Source organism: Pectinophora gossypiella, chromosome 23, assembly GCF_024362695.1.
Source record: "Pectinophora gossypiella chromosome 23, ilPecGoss1.1, whole genome shotgun sequence".
In the NCBI taxonomy this organism is placed as follows: domain Eukaryota; kingdom Metazoa; phylum Arthropoda; class Insecta; order Lepidoptera; family Gelechiidae; genus Pectinophora; species Pectinophora gossypiella.
The window spans coordinates 10540892-10564538 of record NC_065426.1 but is presented as its reverse complement, the minus strand read 5'-3'; the positions used below and the strand labels follow the sequence as shown (position 1 = coordinate 10564538).

The window sequence follows — 23647 nt, the reverse complement described above, 5'->3', positions numbered from 1 at the left end:
CGAAGTGTTAGAATACGCCATAATCATTCGCCAGGGAATTACGTCAAGACGGATTAAACACAGAACTAGAAGTCCATCCCATATAGATATCCCATGCCATCACGTTGAAGAGATAATAATCAGTATTTGAACGACTTTCTCGAGATAATAAGCAGCAGCATTAATCCCATATTTTACCAATTACACTCATTTCAGCAAACAGGAATGTGCGATGAGCTGAATGTATTGACATAATGTTGATGTCTCCATACCCTGAACTTACAAAAACTGAATCGTTTTAAGTTGCTCAATGCTCAATTTTGTCGCAACTATTCTGCGAGCGTCTTCATCGCGACGATCGAGATGTCACATAAACCACTAAACACTGCGAACATTCAAACTATTCCCTATTTAGCATGAACCAACAGCATTAACGCACTACAATTTCCCACCAATCAAAAGCCTCGGTTATCCCATCACCGAAGCGCGTGATTGGTTCGCGCGAAATTCCGAATTCCGTTGCGTTAGTTGCAACACTGTCCTTTGATGTTTTATGTATGAGCTTTAACCGACCTTGAAGAGAGTAGTTATGCGATTTGTGTAGGCGCAGCATTGTTTGTCGTCGCCTACTCTTACTTATTCAAAGTGCAATTAGATGGTTCAACGGAAGGTTTTGCTTGCTTGGCGATTTATTAGATATTGTTAGCTACGGGTGTAAAATTATGCTTCAATGTATGATGTCAGATGTACAGAGACAAATGAGAACCTCTGATGTTGCTTAAATACATTTTAACTTAGAACGATAGTTATCATGTTATTTAACATAATGATGAAGTGGCTCATCGGGTATTGGTATCGACCTAAGAGCATTTTTTTTTAATAATATAGGCTCGCGTTTGTCCACAATGTCACCTGATGGTAAGTGACGATGTGGTCTAGGGTGGTCGAGGCTTACCTAGCAAATGCCTATTCACTCTAGCCTTGAAGACTTCCATATTACAAAGAGAATTGTTTATAGATTAATTTAAAAAAAACTGCGTTTCATCTTTTGTCTTAGACAAACTAATGCAACGTGCATAAGTTTACGCGTACGTATTACGCATGATTATAATAATTACGATATTATTCAAACATACTTAATAGTTGATATACATCTACATAACACGCACAAAGTTTGCAAGTAAATGCTCGTTAGTGATTAAATGCATTGAATAGACAAGAACGACTATTAATACCGTATGAATAATGTGCACATGTCAAAGTAACACTCGGCCATAAAACGTAAACACCTTTACGCAAATATGGCGTTTATAATTTTAGAGAATAATAAATATCGATGATTTCCAAGACATATACTGTCCAATTTGCGTTTGGGATGTAGCCCTTATTGCAGAGATCAGGGGGTTAAACTTAAAATGTTAAATAGACCACATCAAAGCAATTCATCTAAAAAAGCAATACTGCTTTTTTGACATTTGTTGGCATTGTGCTTTTTAGATGAATTGCTTCAATGTGGCCTTTTAACCCCTTAAACATAATATAACATCATTCTCCTCAGAGGGTTCTTACGATGGCGAGTAAGGTCACCGACTCACGTGAACTACTCGTAACTACAACGAGTGGAAAACACCTGAGAGGAAAACGACAAGTGCAGACAGAAGGTCTGAACGCGGTCACGATTTCAAATGGTCGATGAATGACAAGTTGGCATTGTATGAGTTGGTCGTTGTTTGACTCACACTATTGGTCTATTCTGCGGTCGATTCACGGCACGGAATGGATTGCGGTTGAAACATTGATTAATTTAAGGATCTGGAAGATAAGCCACGTTTAAGTTTTATGGGTATTACAAACAGTACGCTCAGCTGCTTATCGTCGCCTTATACTGAACACCATGTAAACGCCTTTCTGATACAGTTTTCTTCAACAAAACCTCTATTTCTCAATGTTTTACCTGGAATGAAAGTACCGTGTCTCTTGTGAGGTTTTGTAAACAAATATCACATAGAATACAAATGTGATTTTAGAAAACATAAAACGCTCACGAGGTTTTCAATATATGGCGACGTTATCGTCACAGGCGTATCGTGAAAACCTATACTGTTTAATATTTTAATCTCTTCTACAATGTGATGAACTATGATCTTGATCTGTTATGGGCGATCTATTGACGAATTTTATCTGTGCTCACCTCTTGTTATAACGGCCATGAGATTAGGTATGTATTTATGTCAACCGTCTATTTTGTCATTTTATCGTTTCTTTTTTTTATCCTCACTTTTTCACTTCATTCCGTACGCCCAGTTATTATGTGCATCGACCTTTTATCGAGCTGCATAAGGCAAGGCAAGTACGTTACCTCGATCAAAGGAGGCGGTTTTTTTCTGACTGACGTAATTCTGTGAAGGAAAGTGTGTTGCGAGTTATCTTGTGACGAGGAAAAATATTGTTTGTGGTCACGTAGAAGAAATAAAAAACTATTAAGGATGCAAAAGAATTTAGAAAATGTAGAGATTAGAACTCAGACGCTGCCGGAGGCCCGTGTTGCTCTATGTTACCGACGCGACACTTCACAACATTTTGTATGAATTTAGCAAAAAAACGAAAATAAATAAAAAATGTGGGATGTTTTATATGCATTATATTTGCAAAAAATATACAATTGCAACTGCAACCATTTTAAGGAGTATTCTCGTCTTCTTTTGTCTATGATTTACCATATATTGATCCCATACGAGCAATACCTTATTGAGTAACACTAACACATGCCGACAGACTTTCCCCTTCATTATAATAGTACTTAAACATAGGAACGAGTGGAAAGCTTGTGGGCGTCGCATCTTCTTTCTTATGCAAATAAAAATCACATTACACCACTCTTGACGTCAAACTGCAAAGGTGTGGTGATGTAGTTTTCTTGAATGCCACCTTATGTAAGAAGGGACGCATTGGCATAATTTGTAGGTGTTTATCAAGTGTCAATCGGTTTTCAATCGATTATTGATATGATTTCAAAGTGAGATCAAAGAATGCGTTAGCTTGAGGCTAGAGGAGGAGCAAAGGTGAATAAAGTTAAAACCGAGATTTTGAACAAAAGTTTAATAATGATCACCCATGGGGCAGTCTTGTGATTTATTATGCGTTGCATAAAGAGGAAGTAAGCTATAATTATAAGCTCGGATACACTAATCAAGATATAGTAAAGTAGGTAATTTATAACTTTATAAGTGAAGGGACATTCAGGTTGTCTGACCAAGTACTTAATGTCATGTGCGGCAAATCTACAATGAAACACCCCCAAAAGGACATTTAGTGATGTTAATTATCACCCACCACGGACAGATAACAATTTCATGATTTTTAAAGGTACACTGAAAACTTATAAAATAATTTTGATACTTCAAAAAATAATAATGATGACTGAAACAAAATCTTGATGTCATCGTATTTTATATTTCTAAACCACTAATTTTATATACGTAGATAAACAAGTATACATCTAAAATTTTCAAAAGGTGTGACGTAAACAACTAGAGTACCTAAGTTCCGCATGCCAGGAATTTCACAGTTCCGCGGATCCGCCCACGCTGGCCGAGTGGAATTTGCGGTTTGTGCAGATAATTGTAATATTGATGCTGGCAACAGCGGACATTCAGGTTCGGGACCGTTACGCAATCAGGGTTGCCAATGTTGCTATATTTTGCTGGTTACTTGATGTTGACGTTAAAATTGTGTTGGGGAGATGTAGGATTTTACTAATTTAGTTTCGATTATGGTGGTATTTCTATAGTATACTTTATCCACTACAACCAATTCGCCCTATGTAACAGCTATTCTTGTTAGTTATCTATTTTGGTGGAATTAGACCATGATATTTAGCCAAGCATAAAATATGATTAAAATACACTAACAAGGTGGATTTACTAAGTTACCATAATCATTCGTATAATATAGAGGCGAATGATCATCCAACATCTATATTTAGTAGTGGTGCTATAAACTTAATTATACACGTACGAAAACTTATTTGTGACGAATGAGTGACCTTCAATCGGTTTAAATACCGAGTCAAAATTGTTTAATTAAGTGTTTAAGAAACATTCACCGATTGGTACTCAAGTGGTCTTGAAGTTAATGATTATAAGTTGTTTAGATGCCGTTTTATCGCTTAACAGTTTTTCACTTAAGTTTAGCTTTGATATCAAGAAAAGGTAGGAGCTTCAAAGAATTTTTATTTTTCTCCAATTTCTAGTTGTTTTTGTAGCATTGCGCAATAGGTCTATGTATGGAATAGATCTACCGAAGCTTATTGAACTCGAAGTAGGTTCTAATTGCGAAGAGGTTTTCTTAAAAATACTTTCCAGCCATATAATAATAATATGTTTATGTAGGTATATACATACATACATAAACATACATACATAAACTCACGCCCGTAATCCCTAATGGGGTGGGCAGAGCCACAAGTAATCAAAGACAACTTGCAGCCACTGTTGATACGAAGTCCAAAGATGGACAGCCATATATTATCATTAAAAAAGATAAATCCAAGATTTTCTTTCCACAAAAAACCCTAAGCTTTCGCCGATCGCAATCGAAGCTGAAACAATACGGGCATACGGCGATTTTATCGTTTGTACTTCACGAACCAATTAGAAGCGGCATTGTCCCGCTAATGATGCAGTTTTCTATGGCGATGCAGGAATTAGATACGTGACGATCTCATGTGGCCCTATTGATGTGCTAAGTGGGGTATTGTGTAAAAAAGAACCGGTAATTTTATTTTTTTCCTTACCTATCAGACTCCCTTTCCTTCCTTGACAATTTCATGGTTTTCTTTAATTATCTTCAAAGGCTTTCCAAATCGTCTTGCTACTTTTAGCATCTACCTATGCCAGTAATCGGCAGGTGATCTAAGCTAACAAAACGAGTAGTCTATCTATACGTATTGAAAAGGTGAGAGCCATTAAAGTTCCCTATTTAGCTGGCCAATTAGTGAATGCCTGCAGAACCAATATGATAAAAATGACAAGTGAATTAAATAATCATCCGTGCGAATAGCTGTAAAGATATTCGACGTAAATATCTCAAAACATCTCGAAACGCCTGGTAATTTTAAAAGTAAATTAGAAACGCCATAAATATTTCCATAAGGACACGCTCCAATATGTCGAATATGCGCACAGTTTCAATAATAACATATTTGCTGCTGCCGTTCTAAAACATGTACGCAATGTATGTCAGTTGAGTAGTCATTAAACATTGAAATGTTGACCATTTTTTTGCTCTAGCACGTGCAAATATGTAACGTAAGTTTAGATTGGTATTTTGCGAACGATAACCAAGAGTGCTTTCAGAGACATATTTGCTATATGTCACGTAAAAAATAAAAAAGCAAATATTATAATATCGATAAGTCCAGTAAGTAGTTAACGTTACGTATGAAGTTCTAGACTTGTTTCACTGCAAAACGAATTTGTTTTAAAAAAAATATGATTATCGAAATAAAGTGCCAAATTTTTATGTAATATTATTTACAGGGATTATATTTTGGAGCAATGTCATCCACTTCATTATTTATTTAATTAACATCATTGAGAATATTTTTAATAATTTAAAATAGACTTATTTCGCGATTCACATTTTATAGTATAACTTTAATCTAGTCTACGACCATAAATATTTGTAAAATACGCCGAAATAAGTGTTCAAGGTTGTTATGTAGGTATATTTGACATTATAATCAAATGTAGAAAATAAAATTCAATTTTATTAAATTTTATAAAATTCAATTTTATTTTCTGATGATTTTTGAATAGGTCCCTATTTCAAATTAACATAATTCACAAACGTAAGTGGTTTTTAAAAAGAAAACGTTTAAATACTTTAATTATATATTTTCTCGACGCTCTCTGCTTAAGTGTAATTGCTGTTTACTTTCTAATAACTATAATTAGACAATTTCGGGTTTGAATTTTGAGTGTATTGTTTTAAAGCCACAATTTTTGAGATGCATGAATTTTATAAGCTCAACGTGCAAAGGAAAAATGTATTTATGTTATGCATGATTCTTATAATATGAACAATACCGAATTTATACCACAGCGCGTTATTGTCTAAACTAAAAATTGAAATCAACTTAACTTACGCCAATAAAACTAATGTTAATTATGTTAATAGAAAAAAAAAGCCTACGCTACCAAAAATGGCGCGTGTTTTAATAAAAACCGTCTCAATTACATCTTCATAAAGAAACATTTAAAATCTACAATTATGTAAGGATAAAAAATTACTTTCGTTTAATCTACGCAAAAAGTGTACTGACTGAGCTATGGTAGAGCGACTTTCTTCGTAGCTCTTTGACACTTTTCCTTTTCGCAAAAATCACGTACGACCCACTTCTTGTCGACCGCTTTCCAATCAATGAAAACCGAACATCGAATTATTTGTACGTTAAGCGCCATCTATTAGGCAATAGCGGAATTATGGCGCTTAAACAACATCTGAAAGGGTAGATAGAAGTAGAAGTATATACAGCCAATCTGTGTTAGCCCAGTTCAGAGAACGCGTGACTCACACCGTAGTGTAACGGGTTCGAATCCCGGCTCGGGTTTGTAACTGGATTCGGCTATGAGTTTAAATGTTTTTTTGCCTTATAAAAAATTTTTTGATTCCCAGGATTTTTGCCCGATTAATTAATATATTATTTATTTATAACTATGATTACGACTGTAAGTTACCATACAGGCATGCGCCCAAGGCGGTAACTTAGAGTAACATACATAAACTTGGAAACTAACACATATTCACATAATAATGAAAACACAATTAAAAAATTAAATTGACACAAAACACAAACCATCAATATCCTTAATTTATGTACACAATATTTTTACCGTAGCTTCTGCGAACCTCGCCAATGAGCAGTTAAATAGGTCAACTTCTTTGGCAACCTCGTATAATTAATATTACATAAGACTTAAACGTAGCTGGCGACATGGGTAATGTGTATACTTTACACCGCTGTCTACCCTCTCTGGGATACAGGCGTGATGCTTATGTTGTGAAATACACAACACAGCATCTTCACTTGATGACTCATACAAACACTCATACAAACTGACGAAAATTACATACATAATATCACAGATCGATAAGTACAAAATAATATAACGTCTCTCCCATACAATTTGTATGGAAGTATCATCGAGTCAAGGTAACATTGCGTTGCTTAATATGCATCATCTCAACCTACGCTAGCTCAGTTGTTACTGTCCTCGACTTTTAGCCTCGGAGGGTGTGGGTTCGGTTGTTACTTTTAAATAAACATACAGTATGTCCTACTGCTGGGTCCAGGCGTTTCCTCGATCAACCGGAACGGGTATGGAGCATACTCCACCACGCTGCTCTACAGCGGCTTGGGTTGTTTGGGCTAGTAGCCTGAGCGGCTACCAACAGCTTTTTAATAAAATTAATTAAATATTTGTATACTTCTCTCTCTCTTTTGATGGCAATTTCAAAAAAGGAACGCCACGTCACTTTTTAAGAGAAAAACGTTTTTGGCGGGTGTTCCGTCTGGGACTACGAAGAAAATAAACAAGTGAAGACGATTATTGTCGAGAGAAGCGAAAACTGAAAGACTAGTTGCTGTATTCTTTTGTATTAATATTTCATATTATAATTTGTAGTAATAATATTTGGTTTCCGTAATAAGAGTGATATTTGAGCTACTTAACATTTACTGATTAAAACTGGGTATGTTACTAATATTAATGTTTTATTGTAGAGTTTGCTAACACTTTATTTAAGAGCTTCGCTCATTTCTTGTCTTATGTTACACGTGGTTCTTTTATTCTTTTTTATAATATTATTTGTGCTGCATACCCCGATAGGGACAAGGGCGTGAGTTTATATCTATGTCAAGACAATTAACAAAGTAGGCGCAAATCGTATGCTGTTAAGTTAAATAAATCATCATCACATCTCGATAGGTTACGAAAGTGTAGGTCGCTGCTATTGGGCATTAAGCCTTGACCCTTTGGTGTATCATTGTACCATCTTCATGCTAGGCGCCTTTCAGGGTGAGCAGAGACTAATGCCAAGTTGATAGATACAGTAACTGCAAATTTTATTAAAGTTTTATCACGTTGGTCTAACAGAAAGCTTGGTGAGGTGTGTTGGTTGTACTACATGGAATGCAATAAATATTTGATTTTGAATTTGAATTTTTCAAATGGGGAGCGCTAAAGGCCCTCACCCGGTACAAAATTTACCAGTAAGTATACCAATAAATAAATAAGTACGTAGTATTAAGCTTTATTCATATACATTACAAGTTATTTAATAACTAGAGGAATTCCTTTGCTTCAATCCTGCCACACTTCTTTTGCTTCCTCCACATCCATCAATCGTTGGGACAGACGTCCCAACGCTGACAAAATTGATTGTCCAGAAGTAAGTTGTTCCGTGCTTCGGAAGGCACGTTAAGCCCTTGGTCCCGGTACTGCGTACTGCGGGGTGGAAAGCAAGAGGGAAACCACTGCCCTATTTTACCCAAAAAGTAGCATGGAGAATGCTACACCGACAAGAGCGTGGCTCTCACCTATTGGGCAAAACAGTTGCCAAACTTCTCACTTGTCTAACCCTCTAACTTGTCCAAGAGTTATTGTCATTGAAATCCGTTTCAATACACATTGGACATAACACACGGTAGCGTAACACGTTTAACAAGTGCAAAGATTTGCTAACTTGTCTTTGCTATGAATGTACAGTATACATGCAGTATAACAGGTTACAAGTTACATCTGTAATGTAGTGTTGTAATGTACTGTTGTAATGTAAATCTTAGCCAACATCCAGATGGCGGTATTTACGGATACATTTACATTTCTTCTACTCTCTCCTACTGCTATCTAGCTGTATTTCACCGGCCCATATTTCAGTGTATAACAATTTCTTTCACCTTAAGGCGGGGTCCGTACGTATTATACCGAGGGCTTTGATCAATAGACGCATCGAATGCTTCAAACGTGGATAAACTTCTTACGGCTATTGGTCGACACCCGCGATAAAATTCGCATCCCGCGCGGCGCGGTTGCTCTGCCGCGAGGGCTAGAAAAATTGCTACTTAGCAATATGGCCGCCGATTGTATTATTGCCCATTAACTGGGCACAAAATCCTAGAAACCAGGTAATAACAATTATCTATGATACAAACGTTAATAAATCATATGTTAACGTTTTAACCTGTTTTGGGCTGGTTTTGCCTTCGCGGTTTGGACGGTCAGACAGGCAGTCGCTTCTGTAAAAAACCGGTCCTGTCAAATCTTCAGGTTATGTAAGCAGACCCTGTGAAAAACGGGATAATGATGATAAACGCTCATAAAATCGGAATTCATTTGTTTAGAGCTCGAGCCAACCAAGATAGAAGAAATGTATACTGGGGGGTTAAAATGGCCACATCGAAGCAATTCATCTAAGAAAGCAACATTGCAATTTGACATTTGCGCATGTAAAAGTAAGTGCGCAATGCAAACAAATGTCAAAAAGCAATATTGCTTTCTTAGATGAATTGCTTCGATGTGGCCATTTTAACCCCCCTGTACTTGCCAAACTGCAAGTATATTCCAAACAATCTCTTCACACACAAAACTACCTCGTTACGTCACGGAGAAAGTACTACGTGATTGCTTTACTAACTATTACTGTTTACCATGCCGGTTGAAAGTTCCAACAACGTAAATATTGTTAAGCCACCATTATCGACAAATTGGTTTCAATTTCAATATCATGTCGTATTGAGATTTCAATGCGTTTTATAACGATAACAAGTTAAAAAGTAAAAGAATTTAAATGAGGTTGCGTTACTTAATTAGATTTTTTTTTATTGTGGCTGTCATTGTTAATTTTCTTTTTTGTTGAGGTTCTTGAGCCGCTTATCATCAGCCATTTTCGAAGTGGTTGTAAGTGATACGTAGTTGTTACTAGCAGGCTAGTTTCCAACTAGTCAAATCAGTTACTTTTTACTAAACGTCAAAACACGAAATGACTATGGAATTTGTATCAAAAAGCACACAGTGACGTCATAGAAAAACGTGAAAAAATGTTTACTTATTAACGTTTTTATTGATTAAAATTCATAAATAAGTTTAATAGAAAAAAGAAAATGTTTTTCGTTAGTTTTAGATCATTGTTGGGCTGGTTTTCCCTTCGCGGGTTGGAAGGTCTGATAGGCAGTAGCTTTTGTAAAATACCGGACCTGTCTAATCTTCAGGTTAGGTAAGCGGACCCTGTGAAAAACGAGATAATGCTGGGGAGATGATGACATACATAAACATACATACATAAACTCACGCCCGTAATCCCTAATGGGGTGAGCAGAGCCACAAGTAATCAAAGACAACTTGCAGCCACTGTTGATACGATGTCGTAAGCTGGATGTGATGAACCTTATGCCTATCGCCCATAACATTAGTCCATCATGTTAGAGGACACAATCCCTCCGTCGGTTTTTACGACATGCCCGGGGAGACAAGCAGCTGAACATTGTTGTTAAAAACGTGAGGACACAGTGAGTGCGGTTTGTCGTAGTGAGTTTGGTGCGAGTTCAGGTGGTTCCGTGGAACCAAACATTCCGATATCAAAAACATAAACAAGCGGCAAAGAAAGAGGGTAGACAGATATGTCTGCCCGTAGAATATTATGGATCTACCTACTCCACTCCAATCTCATCAGTCATCCCGTGATCATGGCACTTGCAACAGTGTCGAAATATCGGGAGTCTCATATCCCCAATTAAACGCGGTAACGCGCTAACCGCTGAACGTTTTCTATGTTTTTTATTTGCTCCCAGAACAGCATAGAAGCATGAGGGAGATAATGACCACAGAATAAATCGTCAAGTCGAATAAAACGTCAGCAGTTTTAATGAAAGCATCACTGTCTGGCATCTAAAAAAAGAATACTTTTTTCTGTGTTTAACGTTGATCAATGTCAGATTGATGTTGAAAGTAAGAGTCTCTTCAATCACCTGAGTGTACACGGTCGTGCATCGCTGGGTGCGAGTTGCGTGCAACACTTCGGTAGAGTCTCACCCTGGACATTTCATCATCATGATCACTAATTTAAGAGCCACGCTCTTGTCGTAACATTCTTCATTCCTGTCCATCAAAGACCAATTCCTTCACCTCCTTATAAGACACGACGTTCGCCTTCTCTTTAATCTGTTACATGTAAGCCACAAAACATGTATACAAAAACATTCATACAAACACAACACATTTCGTAGGTCAGCTGGAAGAAAACTCTTTGTTTAGAGATAAGCTTGCCTGTACTATCTGTTTTCTTTGTATGTTTCTTGTGTCTGTTTTATTGTGTACAAATAAATAAATAAATAAATAAACACACAAAAACATTCATACAAAAATTTAACTCTTACTATACTTACGTCAGTAAGTAGTAACCGGGACCAACGGCTTAATGTTCCTTCCGAAGCACGGATCATCTTACTTTTGGACGATTAGGTGCTCAGCCTGTAATGTCCTAACCAAACTGGGGATCACAAAGAAACAAATAAACTAGGGATGTAAGTACCTACACTTAAAAGGTTTTTACACCATAGCTAGCATAGAATAAGGCATATTACGCAGAACGGTAACTCCCCTGTATGTGTTAGCTCCAAGCGACAAAACGACATAATTATATCGTCAGAATCGATAAAGAAACCGTGACAAATATCATAAATTCAAATTCAAAAATATCTTTATTCAGTAGATAATATAGTTACACTTTGAATCGTCAATTTTTACATAACGAACGTCTCATCCGCCTAAAACTACTGCAGCTTCTCACAACCTGTATAGCCGGGGAAAAGAAGCTGCAAGAAAAACCTCGGCACAGGCCCCTAGACGTTTTTTTTTTTTAAAAAATACATTGCGCATGTTAACCCTACAGGAGAAAAGTATGATGATCTATCTGAAGTTATCTGTGCAGTGATGCAGCATACGATATAACCCGTACAATGACTCCATATTCAGCAACAGAGGTCGATGATATTGGCACTTCATCATGATCTCCGCTAGCATTATCCTGTTTTTCACAGGGTCCGCTTACCTAACCTGAAGATTTGACAGGTCCGGTTTTTTACAGAAGCCACAGCCTGTCTGACCTTCCAACCCGCGAAGAGAAAACCAGCCCAATACATGTTACGTCACATACCTCCGACAATGCATTTCTCGGGAATTTGGGTTTCCTCACGATGTGATGTGATGATTGACACTTCGTCATCACTAATTTAAGAGCCACGCTCTTATCGGTGTAGCATTCCTCTCCATGCTACTTTTTAGACAATAAACGATTATCTTATCTTATCTAGGAAAAAATAGGGCAGTGGTTTCCTTCTTGCCTTCTGCCCAAATTGGCACTTATTGATCATCAAATCAAATCAAATATCCTTTGTTGCACCCACACGAAACAATTTTAAAACATACACGGGAAAGATTACAGCACAATTGGCAACCTTATTGCTCTACAGCAATTTCATCCAGGCGACCACAGGTACGAAGTATCTGTATTCCATGTACGTAATTTATAAATTTTAACATAAGATAGCATCACGCCTGTATTCCCAAAGGGGTAGGCAGTGTATAGTAAATCCACTTCTCGCCAGTTATGTTAAAGTCCCATGTAATAGCGGGCGGGCCTATTTCCATTAACCGGGCTCAAATCCTGTAAATACGGCTCACCACTTGTTACGTTGTTCTATCAGAAAGCTCGGTGAGGTGTGGGTACTTGGTTCATCTTGCAATCGATGTTCCTCTGACTACTCCAATTGGGATATGTATTTTAGTTTAGTTTATTGTCAATAGTTACAGTAGGTAACGATGTTTAGTACAAGCATGGTCCACTGACTTCCAAACTAAGTGGAAAGCGTGCGACTTCGAAGTCAGGGTTACGTCGTACATATTTGTGGAAACAGTAATAGTAATATTGCTTCTATGCTGTTCTGGGAGCAAATAAAAAACATAGAAAACGTTCAGCTGCTTGTCTTCCCGGGCATGTCGTAAAAACGGACAGAGGGATTGTGTCCTCTAACATGATGGACTAATGTTATGGGCGATAGGCTGATCCCTTATCACCATAAGGTTCATCATATCCAGCTTACGACATCGTATCAACAGTGGCTGCAAGTTGTCTTTGATTACTTGTGGCTCTGCCCACCCCATTAGGGATAACGGGCGTGAGTTTATGTATGTATGTATGTAATATTATAATAAAAAAGACTAACTGTAACAATTACAAAAATCAAAGAAATTAAGGTGTACGCGTGCGTGTGCGCGCGCGCGCGCGCGCGTGTGCGCGTGTGTATGCGTATGTTTATGCAAATGCAAATTGGGATATGTATGAATGTATCTTATGTACGGTCACGAGCATTAATATGTATACACTTTGGTACCATGTCACATTAACTTTTTTGACAAATTGAACTATAAGTCTCACTAAATGTCAAATATGTTAGTGCGACAAAGTCCTAAAGTGGGTACATTATATTGCTCATGACTGTACATCCTGGAAACGCGGTGATATCAATTATCTATGATCCAAACATGAATTTTAAGTCATAAAGTCCAAATCAATGGTCTAGAGCCCAGTCAGGATTGGAACCCGTATCAAATCAATACAAAATTAGGTACAACTCTTGCAAAAAGAAACAGATTCAGCTCAAAAAGTCGTCAGACGCTAATTCTAGTGTTTCTGTACATAATTTTAGTGTTCACAGATAATTTGACACTAAATTCCCGTGTAATTAATTTAGTTGCACTAACAAGTAATGTTGCGGAGTGATTCCTTAGTATTTCTTCATTTTTGTTATGAAACTAGTTGATAATTAAACAGAATTGGTTTGATCGAATCTAAGTTGATTATATATTACGTGGACTAATGCATAAATTAAAAACTGCGCAATGAAAAATTAATATCATTGAAAACTCCAAAACATCAAGAACTCAAAAAAAAAAGATGAAAAGGACTCATGCGGCTTGAAAGGAGACTCCAATCACCTTTATTTACTGTAAATAGTTTCTAACAAAGAAAGTATTCTGTATTTTTTTTTTGAATGAATGATAGCAATAAATTTAGACTTACTAAACTAAAATTAAATTAAATTATGCCGACCAGAATCGCCACCATTTCATTAACCTTCAAAAATGAAGGTGGTTTTCATAACATAACACTACAAGTTCATCTAAAACAAGTTTTTTTTTAAAAAAAAGCGCCTATTTTTAACAACGAAGTGTATTTTACGTGAATTCAATCCGGTTAAGAACAGGAAGTCAACAATTTCCGTCATCAATTAGGAAACTGATAACTATCAGCGACCTTGATAGCTATAGCTAGTTACCTCTTAGAAACACGAGATTTACGATAGAATCTGTAGCTTTAAAGCCTCCTTGATATTTATAATAATAAAACAAAAAAAAAAACCTTTGAAAAAATTTTTTGTCTTCCTTTTCTCCGAGAGCGTCTTTTATGAGATTGTGTCCTATCTAACAATTGGAAATGCTATAAGACTTATACACACATACATTACATTTATATTTTGACGTGACTTATTGTAGATTTGCCGCAGAAGGCATTAAATATTTGACCGGACAAATGGGGAGCGCTGAAGGCTCTCACCCGGTACAACGTCTAAGACAACAGGCCTGAGGGTGCCCAGTTGGGCGCGAACCTCGGCTCAGGGCGTCGTCTGAGAAGAAAAATAATTTGAAAGAATTAATCGACCCTAGTGAATCGATAGCGATAAGCGCTGAATGAGGGAAATCGTCGACCACGCCGGCGGGGTCGGTATCGGGTTTACATTTTAACTACTTATACTATAAGTCTTTGGCGGCTCAGTAATAACCCTGACACCCTGTTGATGAGGTTGGTATTCCACCTCACAACCCACACGATAAGTAAGAGAGAAGTTTAGAAATAATTTTTATAATAACTTTTAGTGGTCGCTTCGGTTCCCGATGGGGACATGTCTAACAAAAATACACTTTTGTGACCCTGGTTTTGTCAGGACATTGCAAGTCGAAATCACCGAGGTGGACTTACGTCCTAGTAATTAATGCCATTTGAGGCAACTCTACAATAAGTCACGTCAAAAAAAAACATTATTTTATATCTAACCATACCCCGGACACTTCATACAAAACACCTCGTTTTACACAGACACCACACATTGACTTTATCGTACACGCGCATTTGTGTGTGTGACGTCTGACGTCTTGACTGAAGCTAATAAGACCGAGGGGGTGAGGTAAACCTAGCTCAACCGCTGGTGGGGAGCGGAGAGTTACCGTTCTATACGAAGTGTTATTCCTTATTCTATGATCAAACTAAGTAAAAGATTCTTAAGTAAACATAAAACAGTGAAAACGACATAAAATCGCATTGATTTGGAACAGAACACAAGCGTGAAGAATGCATTTGTATCTACTTCACGGTTATTACCAGTGACCTGCCGTTCTCGAGAATATTCCCAAAGTGGGAATGTTCCTGTTGTCATCATCATCAGCCCATTAACGTCCCCACTGCTGGGGCAAGGGCCTTCCCTATGGATGGATAGGGAGATCGGGCCTTAAACCACCACGCGGGCCCAGTGCGGATTGGTGGTTATTAACGACTGCTAATGCAACCGGGACCAACGGCTTAACGTGCCTTCCGAAGCACGGAGGAGCTCGAGATGAAAACTTTTTTTTTTGTGGTCACCCATCCTATGACCGGCCATTGCGAAAGTTGCTTAACTTCAACAATCGCAGACCGAGCGCGCTTACCGCTGCGCCACCGAGCTCCTGTTGTAACAACTCTTTAATAGAAAGGGCACTGGCTGCTCTTTTTTCAAAATGTTGTTTTTTCAATTCAAATTCAAAAATATCTTTATTCAGTAGGTAACATAGTTACACTTTGAATCGTCAATTTTTACATAACGAACGTGTCATCCGCCTAAAACTACTGCAGCTTCTCACAACCTGTATAGCCGAGGAATAGAAACTGCAAGAAAAACTTCGGCAAGGGCCCTTACACTTTTTTTATATAAATAAACAGAAAATATTGTTATAAAATTGAGTAATTTAGCTGCCTAATATCAGTTCTCAGACAGTTAATCCTATACTCTGATCCTATCTGCCTAAAGCTAATTCCCAAAGTACAGATATGTTCTGTAATTTTATTGCTGTAAGTACTAGGTTCGATTCTAGGACGTACATTGACAAAAATATCCTACATAATAATAAAAGACTAAGACTAAGACTTTTGTTACTAACAATTGCTATGGGAAAACACCCGAAATAAATGTTTTTTTTTTTTTTTATAAAATAATAATAGTAAGAAAGAAAGAAGAAAGAAAGAAACATTTATTATTTAGGACACCACAGACACGGATTACATATATATACATTATAATGACATCACATCAGAAATCAACGCACACACGAAATATTTTCTATATAGAAACATGGAAAACGAACACAGAAACTTATACCTAAATTAAAATGTGACGTCATGTCGGCTTACCCATGTGTAGTGGATGGTGTCCCGTATAAAAGGTCCTCACTCAGCTTATGCCGCGGCGTGAGCCGCGACGCTGGTATTCTGTGAGACCTGAGTATTGAGTGAAGTAAGTAAGTAAGTAAGCTCACGACTATCTTCCCAATTGCGGTAGTTAGAGGTACATCCATCGCAAGATGAACTGTGTCCCCACGCCTCACCGAGCTTTCTGTTAGACCAACGTGATAGGTGAGCCGTATCGCAGTCTATAACAATTGAAGCAACGTACAATAAGGTGCAAAAGTCCAATCAAATAAATTAACTGGTTGCACTTAAGACCTCCTGGTTACATGTCGTTTCTGTAATAGACTAAAAACACCTACAAAAACATAAATTTTACAATTATGACAACTAATGGTTCATAATTTCACCACCGTTTACAAATAATTCGCTGGGCTCACTGACTGCACTTTGCTCTTTGATTGTACATTGGCTGTATATCTGTAATGTAGATTTAAAAACATTTTGTATAGGTAGTTAGATCCTCCGTGGGACACAGCCTCCGTGGTCTAGTGGTTGGAGCGTTAGGCTCACGATCTGCAGGTCCGGGTTCCATTCCCGATGGGGACATTGTTGAAATCACTTTGTGAGACTGTCCTTTGTTTGGTAAGGACTTTACAGGCTTGAATCACCTGATTGTCCGAAAAAATAAGTTGCTTCCGTGCTTCGGAGGGCAGTTGGTCCCGGCTATTAGCCGTAAAAACACCTCCACCAACCTGCAGTGGAGCAGCGTGCTGGAGAATGCTCCATACCCCCTCCGGTTGATTAAGGGGAGGCCTGTGCCCAGCAGTGGGACGTATATAGGCTATTTATGTTATGTTATAGGTAGTTAGATACTTTAAAGTTTATTTGATTTTACTCCTGGCCACACCAGTAGAGATATAGTCTGAAGATACATCTATATAAAGCCATTATTACCACACAAGCCAAGCTAATTGCTAAAATTCACAAGCATTCCTCCAATCTAGATAAGAACCCGATGGTTCGATTACAAACCACAATTTGGTTCCGCTATTTGATCATAGATGGCACTAATTCTTAAATTCCACTGGCGACTTGTTGAACAATTATTGAAAAAATAAGAGTCTATGCCACAGCCCTATTCACGCCTTATTTCTTATGGGGTAGGTACCTAAATGAATGGTTCGTTAATTCCGTTACGTTCGGTAATTGTTATGTCACTTCCTCAATGAATTAACGGTACGACAGAGGGCGGCAGTGGACGTAATTATTTCGTCCATTAGGCATGTCGCATTGAATGTTGTGCTGTAGAAATTAACGTGTTTATTAGATAGGAAGGCGTAAATACTAGTTTATGCATAGTTAAAGAAATGCAAATAAAAAAAACACTCAAAAAGATATTCCGATACCGGGAATCGAACCCGAGCCTCCTGGGTGAGAGCCAGGTATCCTAGCCACTAGACCATATCGGATGTTGTGAGTGACGTTGAAAATATCAATCGGTTAATATATGTAATTAATTATCCTTATTAAGGGGCATATAATTATTTTTTTCTTTTAGATAGAACTCTTGTTTATCTTGAATTTTAACAAAAATAACTTTCTATCAATTTCTTACTTTGCCAAAAGATACCTACTAGCGTTTTTTTTAAGCAATCTGTGGGTTAAAGATTCCATTTGTTCGGTCAAATAGTGAATATAGGTAGGTACCGTCACTGCTGGTCTGTCAAGGATGTTATTTTAAAGAGAAGTATGATTATTTATTGAGTTGGTCTTTGCGTAGCATCTGCGGTGTGAAGTTGAGTGATAGAGTGAGAAACAGTGTGATAAGACAGAGATGTGGTGTAAAAGACGATATAGTGACTAGGATTGAGAAGGGAATGTTAGGTTGGTTTGGACACGTAGAGCGGATGAAGGATAATAGGATTGCAAAAGCGGTATATAAAGCGAAAGTTGATGGTAGGGCTGGCAGAGGAAGACCGAGAAGGACTTACGATGACCAAATTGGAGATGTCCTTAGAAAAGGTTCAATACGATCTACTCTGAACCGGCGTGCGTGTATGAAGCGATTGATGAATGTGGAGGAAGCAAGAGAAGTGTGTCAGGATCGAAGCAAATGGAATTCTATAGTCTCTGCTTACCCCGGTGGGAAATAGGCGTGAGTTATGTATGTATGTATGTATGTAAGTATGATTAAGTACGTGAATAAATAAACACACTCTTAAACGCGTCTCTAATTTCTATTGTGATAAAGTCGTGATTTACTATTCCGATATTGAGGACACGCTAAACAAACTTATCTTATTCTTATTTAGCCTATACGATCCCACTGCTGGGCAAAGGCCTCCCCTTGATTTTTCCACTCCTCTCGACTTTGTGCGATCTCCGGCCAATCCTTGCGATAAGCATTGAGGTCGTCACACCATCTTTTACGCGGTCTGCCTCGACTTCTAAGCCCGCCCTGAGGTATCCAGTGAGTAACGACTCGTGCCCACCGCTCCGGATGCATCCGACAAACGTGTCCGGCCCAGTCCCACTTCAGTTTGGCTACAAACATTTAAAGTAAAAATTACCATATCTGCTATAGGTAAGTAATAAATACTAAATACTCAATTTGTGTTTAAGACAAGTCGTAATAAGGAGGAGGGTGACCCGTGGTAGCCCAGTTGATAAGGTTGTGAGAAGCTGCAGTAGTTTTAGGCGGATGAGACGTTCGTTATGTAAAATTGACGATTCAAAGTGTAACTATGTTACCTATTGAATAAAGATATTTTTGAATTTGAATAAGAACGCTTGCCTGGTGGTGGTCGATTCAATTTTTATGTCGTAGCCAAACCTCAGGAATATATAAATTTCGTCAAATATCCCGAGCTGATTCTCATTTTGTATTTATATACGATTTCTTTTATCTTTGTAACCGTAACTATTTCCTACCACATTCAATCATTACACAGAGCCGTGGTAGCCCAGTTGGTAGGACGCTTGCGTCTCTCTTTGAGCTCGCAGGTTCGAATCCAGCACAGTCCTAAACCAATGATTGTCGAATCTGTTTTCGAATTCATCTTTGGATTATAAATGATTATCACGTGCTCAGCGGTGAAGGAAAACATCTCCACATTCCCGAGAAATGCATTCTCGGAGGTATTTGACCTAACCTGTTTTCGGTTGGTTTTCCCTTCGTAGGTTGGAAGGTCAGACAGGTAGTCGCTTTTGTAAAAAACCCGACCTGTCAAATCTTCACAGTAAGGGGGCCCTGTGAAAAAACGGGATAATGCTACTCAATGGCATGTCCTACGAAATTTGTGTTTAAGACAAGTTATACAAGAGACGAGAATTACTTGAAAACGTTTTAAGCATATTAGCAGCTATTGTTGAGAAATCGCTACTTGTTTATGTAATAAAGTCCACAATTTCCACAAGCTTATATTTCTCGGTCTGCGATTGTAGAAGTTAAGCAACTTTCGCAAAGGCCGGTCATAGGATGGGTGACCACAAAAAAAAAAGTTTTCATCTCGAGCTCCTCCGTGCTTCGGAAGGCACGTTAAGCCGTTGGTCCCGGCTGCATTAGCAGTCGTTAATAACCATCAATCCGCACTGGGCCCGCGTGGTGGTTTAAAGCCCGATCTCCCTATCCATCCATAGGGAAGGCCCGTGCCCCTGCAGTGGGGACGTTAATGGGCTGGTGATGATGGTGATGATATTTCTATGCTTTGAGTAAATGCAGAGGTTTCTATTTGACTAAGTTCTTCTGCTTTGTCCTCGCCACTCCCCTTTACGCGGGGTCGGCTTTCCCAACCACGCGACGCCAGGTATCTCGCTGATAAACATCGTCTTTGAGACCCAGCGTCTTCATGGCCTCCGTGGTTCAGTGGTTGAGTGTTCTACTCACGATCCGGAGGTCCCGGGTTCGAATCCCGGTGGGGACAAATCACTTTGTGATCCCTAGGGCATTGCAGGCTGATCACCTGATTGTCCAGAAGATGATCCGTGCTTCGGAAGACACGTTAAGCCGTTGGTCCCGGTTACTACAATACAATACAATACAAATACACTTTATTGCACCAAAATAAAAATAATTAATACTACTACTGTTACTACTTACTGATGTAAATAAGTAGTCGTTACACGAGCTATGACAGGGGCCTTTGGTGGCTCAATAGTAACCCTGACGCCAGGGTTGATGAGGTTTGTAATCCACGTCTCAAAACACACTAGAGAAGAAGTAGCAACCGGGGCCAACGGCTTAACGTGCCTTCCGAAGCACGGATCAACTCAACACCGCGGTAATAGGCAGCATTTATCATTCCAACATTTCCAAGAATTTCTTTTCGTTCCTGACTATCCTATGCTTACCAATATCCATGCAATATTATAACGACCATCTTAAGACATAAAGTATCTCATAAAGTCACATCCTTGAACGCTAACAAACCAAAATACCAGAGACATTTCTCTTCGCTATCGATATTGCAATGCGTGTAACTATTCCATTAGCATAGCGACATTCCGAAACGCCCATAGCCCGTACGGTGCATTCAAATTGTCGGGAATACATTGCATTTGCAATAGTAAGACCTCAATATATATAGAAAAAGTATCTATAGAAGTTAATCAAATCACGGATGGTCATGTTTTCGTGATCAGCCTGTAATGTCCTAATCAAACTAAGGATCACAAAGTATTTTTTGTGATATTTCCCCACCGGGATTCGAACCCGGGGCCTCTGGATCGTGAGTCCAACGCTCAACCACTACCGCCGCCTATAGGCCGTCAAGTTTTAATTCCCTCAGTCCAGCAGAACAGTCAATCTTACGATGGGTGTACCATTCAAGGCCACTTACCTCATCGTAAACAAAAGGTACACAAAAACTTCAAAATTATCCATTTTAATAAAATAACAAGTTCCGTTTACGGAAACCAACGATTGAGTAATCAAATAATTTAACACTTATACTCCCACTTTTACGTTAATTAAAAAATATAATGTTTTTAAACCTTTACATAACTAAAGGTTCATTCTACTTAAGGCTGCGTTTCCATTGACGCGGAGCTGAGATGTGCAGGAATCGACCAATCACCGTGAGGGGGAGAGTGACAGAGCGTCTTCGTTTTTCGCTCTCTCGAACGCTGTGATTGGTCAAATCCGCACATTTCCGCTCTTCTCCGCCCATCTCCGCGTCAATGGAAACCCGACCTAAGACTGAACGTAACAAATAATATTAAATGAATGAAAGCATAGAGTTATGCATCGATAAGATAAACCGGGCTATTGTTCTAGTGAAAGTAAAGAGAGTGACCACATAGTGTGACGGACAGACAAACCTTTATTATAACTATAACGCCTAATATATCATTATTTTGCTGTCAAAATATTGATGGGCACTATGTGGTAGGTTATTACGATTTCTATGGACGAATTAAGTATAAGTTAATAGAATTGTAGCGTAGTATAGAAGCAGTACTGTTAGTTCTTGTTTTAAAGGCTAATTATGAGATTAAGAATCCTAAAATAGCAATTCTAATCCCTGCGATTGTATATTTTGTGCAAAAACCGAGCGCTTCATTAAGATTGAAATTATTATAGATGTGGAAAATAGTCGAATATCCCAAAAATATGTAACAAGAGCCATGGCATATCCGGTAGTTAATGGTTATTAAGCGTTTAAATCAGGATTTCCGGAAAGATTCTGATTACTAGTAGAAAAATATTTTATTTATTTCTAAGTTTATTTTATTCTGTACAGTCATGAGCAATATAATGTACCCACTTTAGGACTCCGTCGCACTAACATATTTGACATTTATGTATGTATGTACACATATTAATGCTCGTGACCGTACACACATACACTTTAAATTAAAAAGAACTTTCTCGAAGTTGTTCGAGCCGTACATTCCAACAGAGGATAACAGGGTTAAAAGAAGAAGAATACTATACATACTAGTTTTTTTTGACGTGACTTATTGTAGATTTGCCGCAGATGGCATTAACTACTTGGCCGGACAAATGGGGACCGCTGAAGGCTCTCACACGGTACGTTTACACAGGCCTGAGGGTGCCCAGTTGGGCGCGAACCTCGGCTCAGCTCAGGGCGTCGTCTGAGAGGAAAAATATTTGAAGGAATTAATCGACCCTAGTGGGTCGATAGCGATAAGCGCTGATTGAGGGAATACAAACTAGAGTCTAGGCAGACAAAACGTATAAAGATGCGGTGCGATTTGAATAGAATAGAATAGAAATTGTTTATTATAAAAGGACGCCACATACAAAGACAAGACAATAACATCACTTAAAAATTTTCACAAAACAATTACAAAAAGCATAGGAGGATGTTAGTTACAATGATCATAAGGTGGTGGTGGACGTCCTGAGATAAAAGGGCCTCACTCAGCACAAGTCGCGGCGTGAACCACGACGCTGGTATTATGTGGACCCTGTTGGGTGAGGCACGAAAAATTTGTGCATACAGCCTACCGTACTGTTGCCATACAAAAATATATACTGTGACTCGTGCCAACAAGTAATAAGGTGTAATTTGTAGATCATTTCGGAGATTGTCTAAAGCGCACCTGTTCTGTAATGTGATCTTAATGATCTACGAACATGCCAAATTAAGGAACAAATTATTTTTTGGCAGATTGCCGTTGCTAATGGAATTGTTGTGAGATTGATAGGTATTTGGTCTAATCTAATGTACACCTACAAGATCCCACTGGGCAAAGTCTCCCCTTGATTCTTTTGGGTTATTGCTAATATAAAAAATTGGAAGGATTTTTAAAATTCCTGCCTGAAATTGACGTGTGTTCTATAAATTTCATGCCTGTCGATTACCCGTCCCTTTCTTTTTCGGCGGATAATAAAATGAAGGAATCAGTACCATTATTCATTATTCTTCTTCTTCTATCGTGTGGGTCGTGAGGCGGAGTACCAACCTTGGCGTCAGGGTTACTATTGAGCCGCCAAAGGCCCCTGACATGGCTTACGTATCGACTACTTACTTACATCAGTAAGGAACAACCGGGACCAACGGCTTAACGTGCCTTCCGAAGCACGAATCATCATACTTTCGGACAATCAGGTGATCAGCCTGTAATGTCCTAACCAAACTAGGGA

General features: G+C 38.3%; 1 protein-coding gene and 1 non-coding gene across 7 annotated transcripts in view; one reads left to right on the top strand and one right to left on the bottom strand.

The window, feature by feature from the left end:
- LOC126377502 (uncharacterized) overlaps positions 1–23647 on the top strand; it is a 104922-nt gene that overhangs the window by 37543 nt on the left and 43732 nt on the right. The window lies entirely within an intron of this gene.
- Positions 17934–18005, bottom strand: Trnae-cuc (transfer RNA glutamic acid (anticodon CUC)). Its single transcript has one exon. It is a non-coding gene; the product is annotated as a tRNA-Glu (tRNA).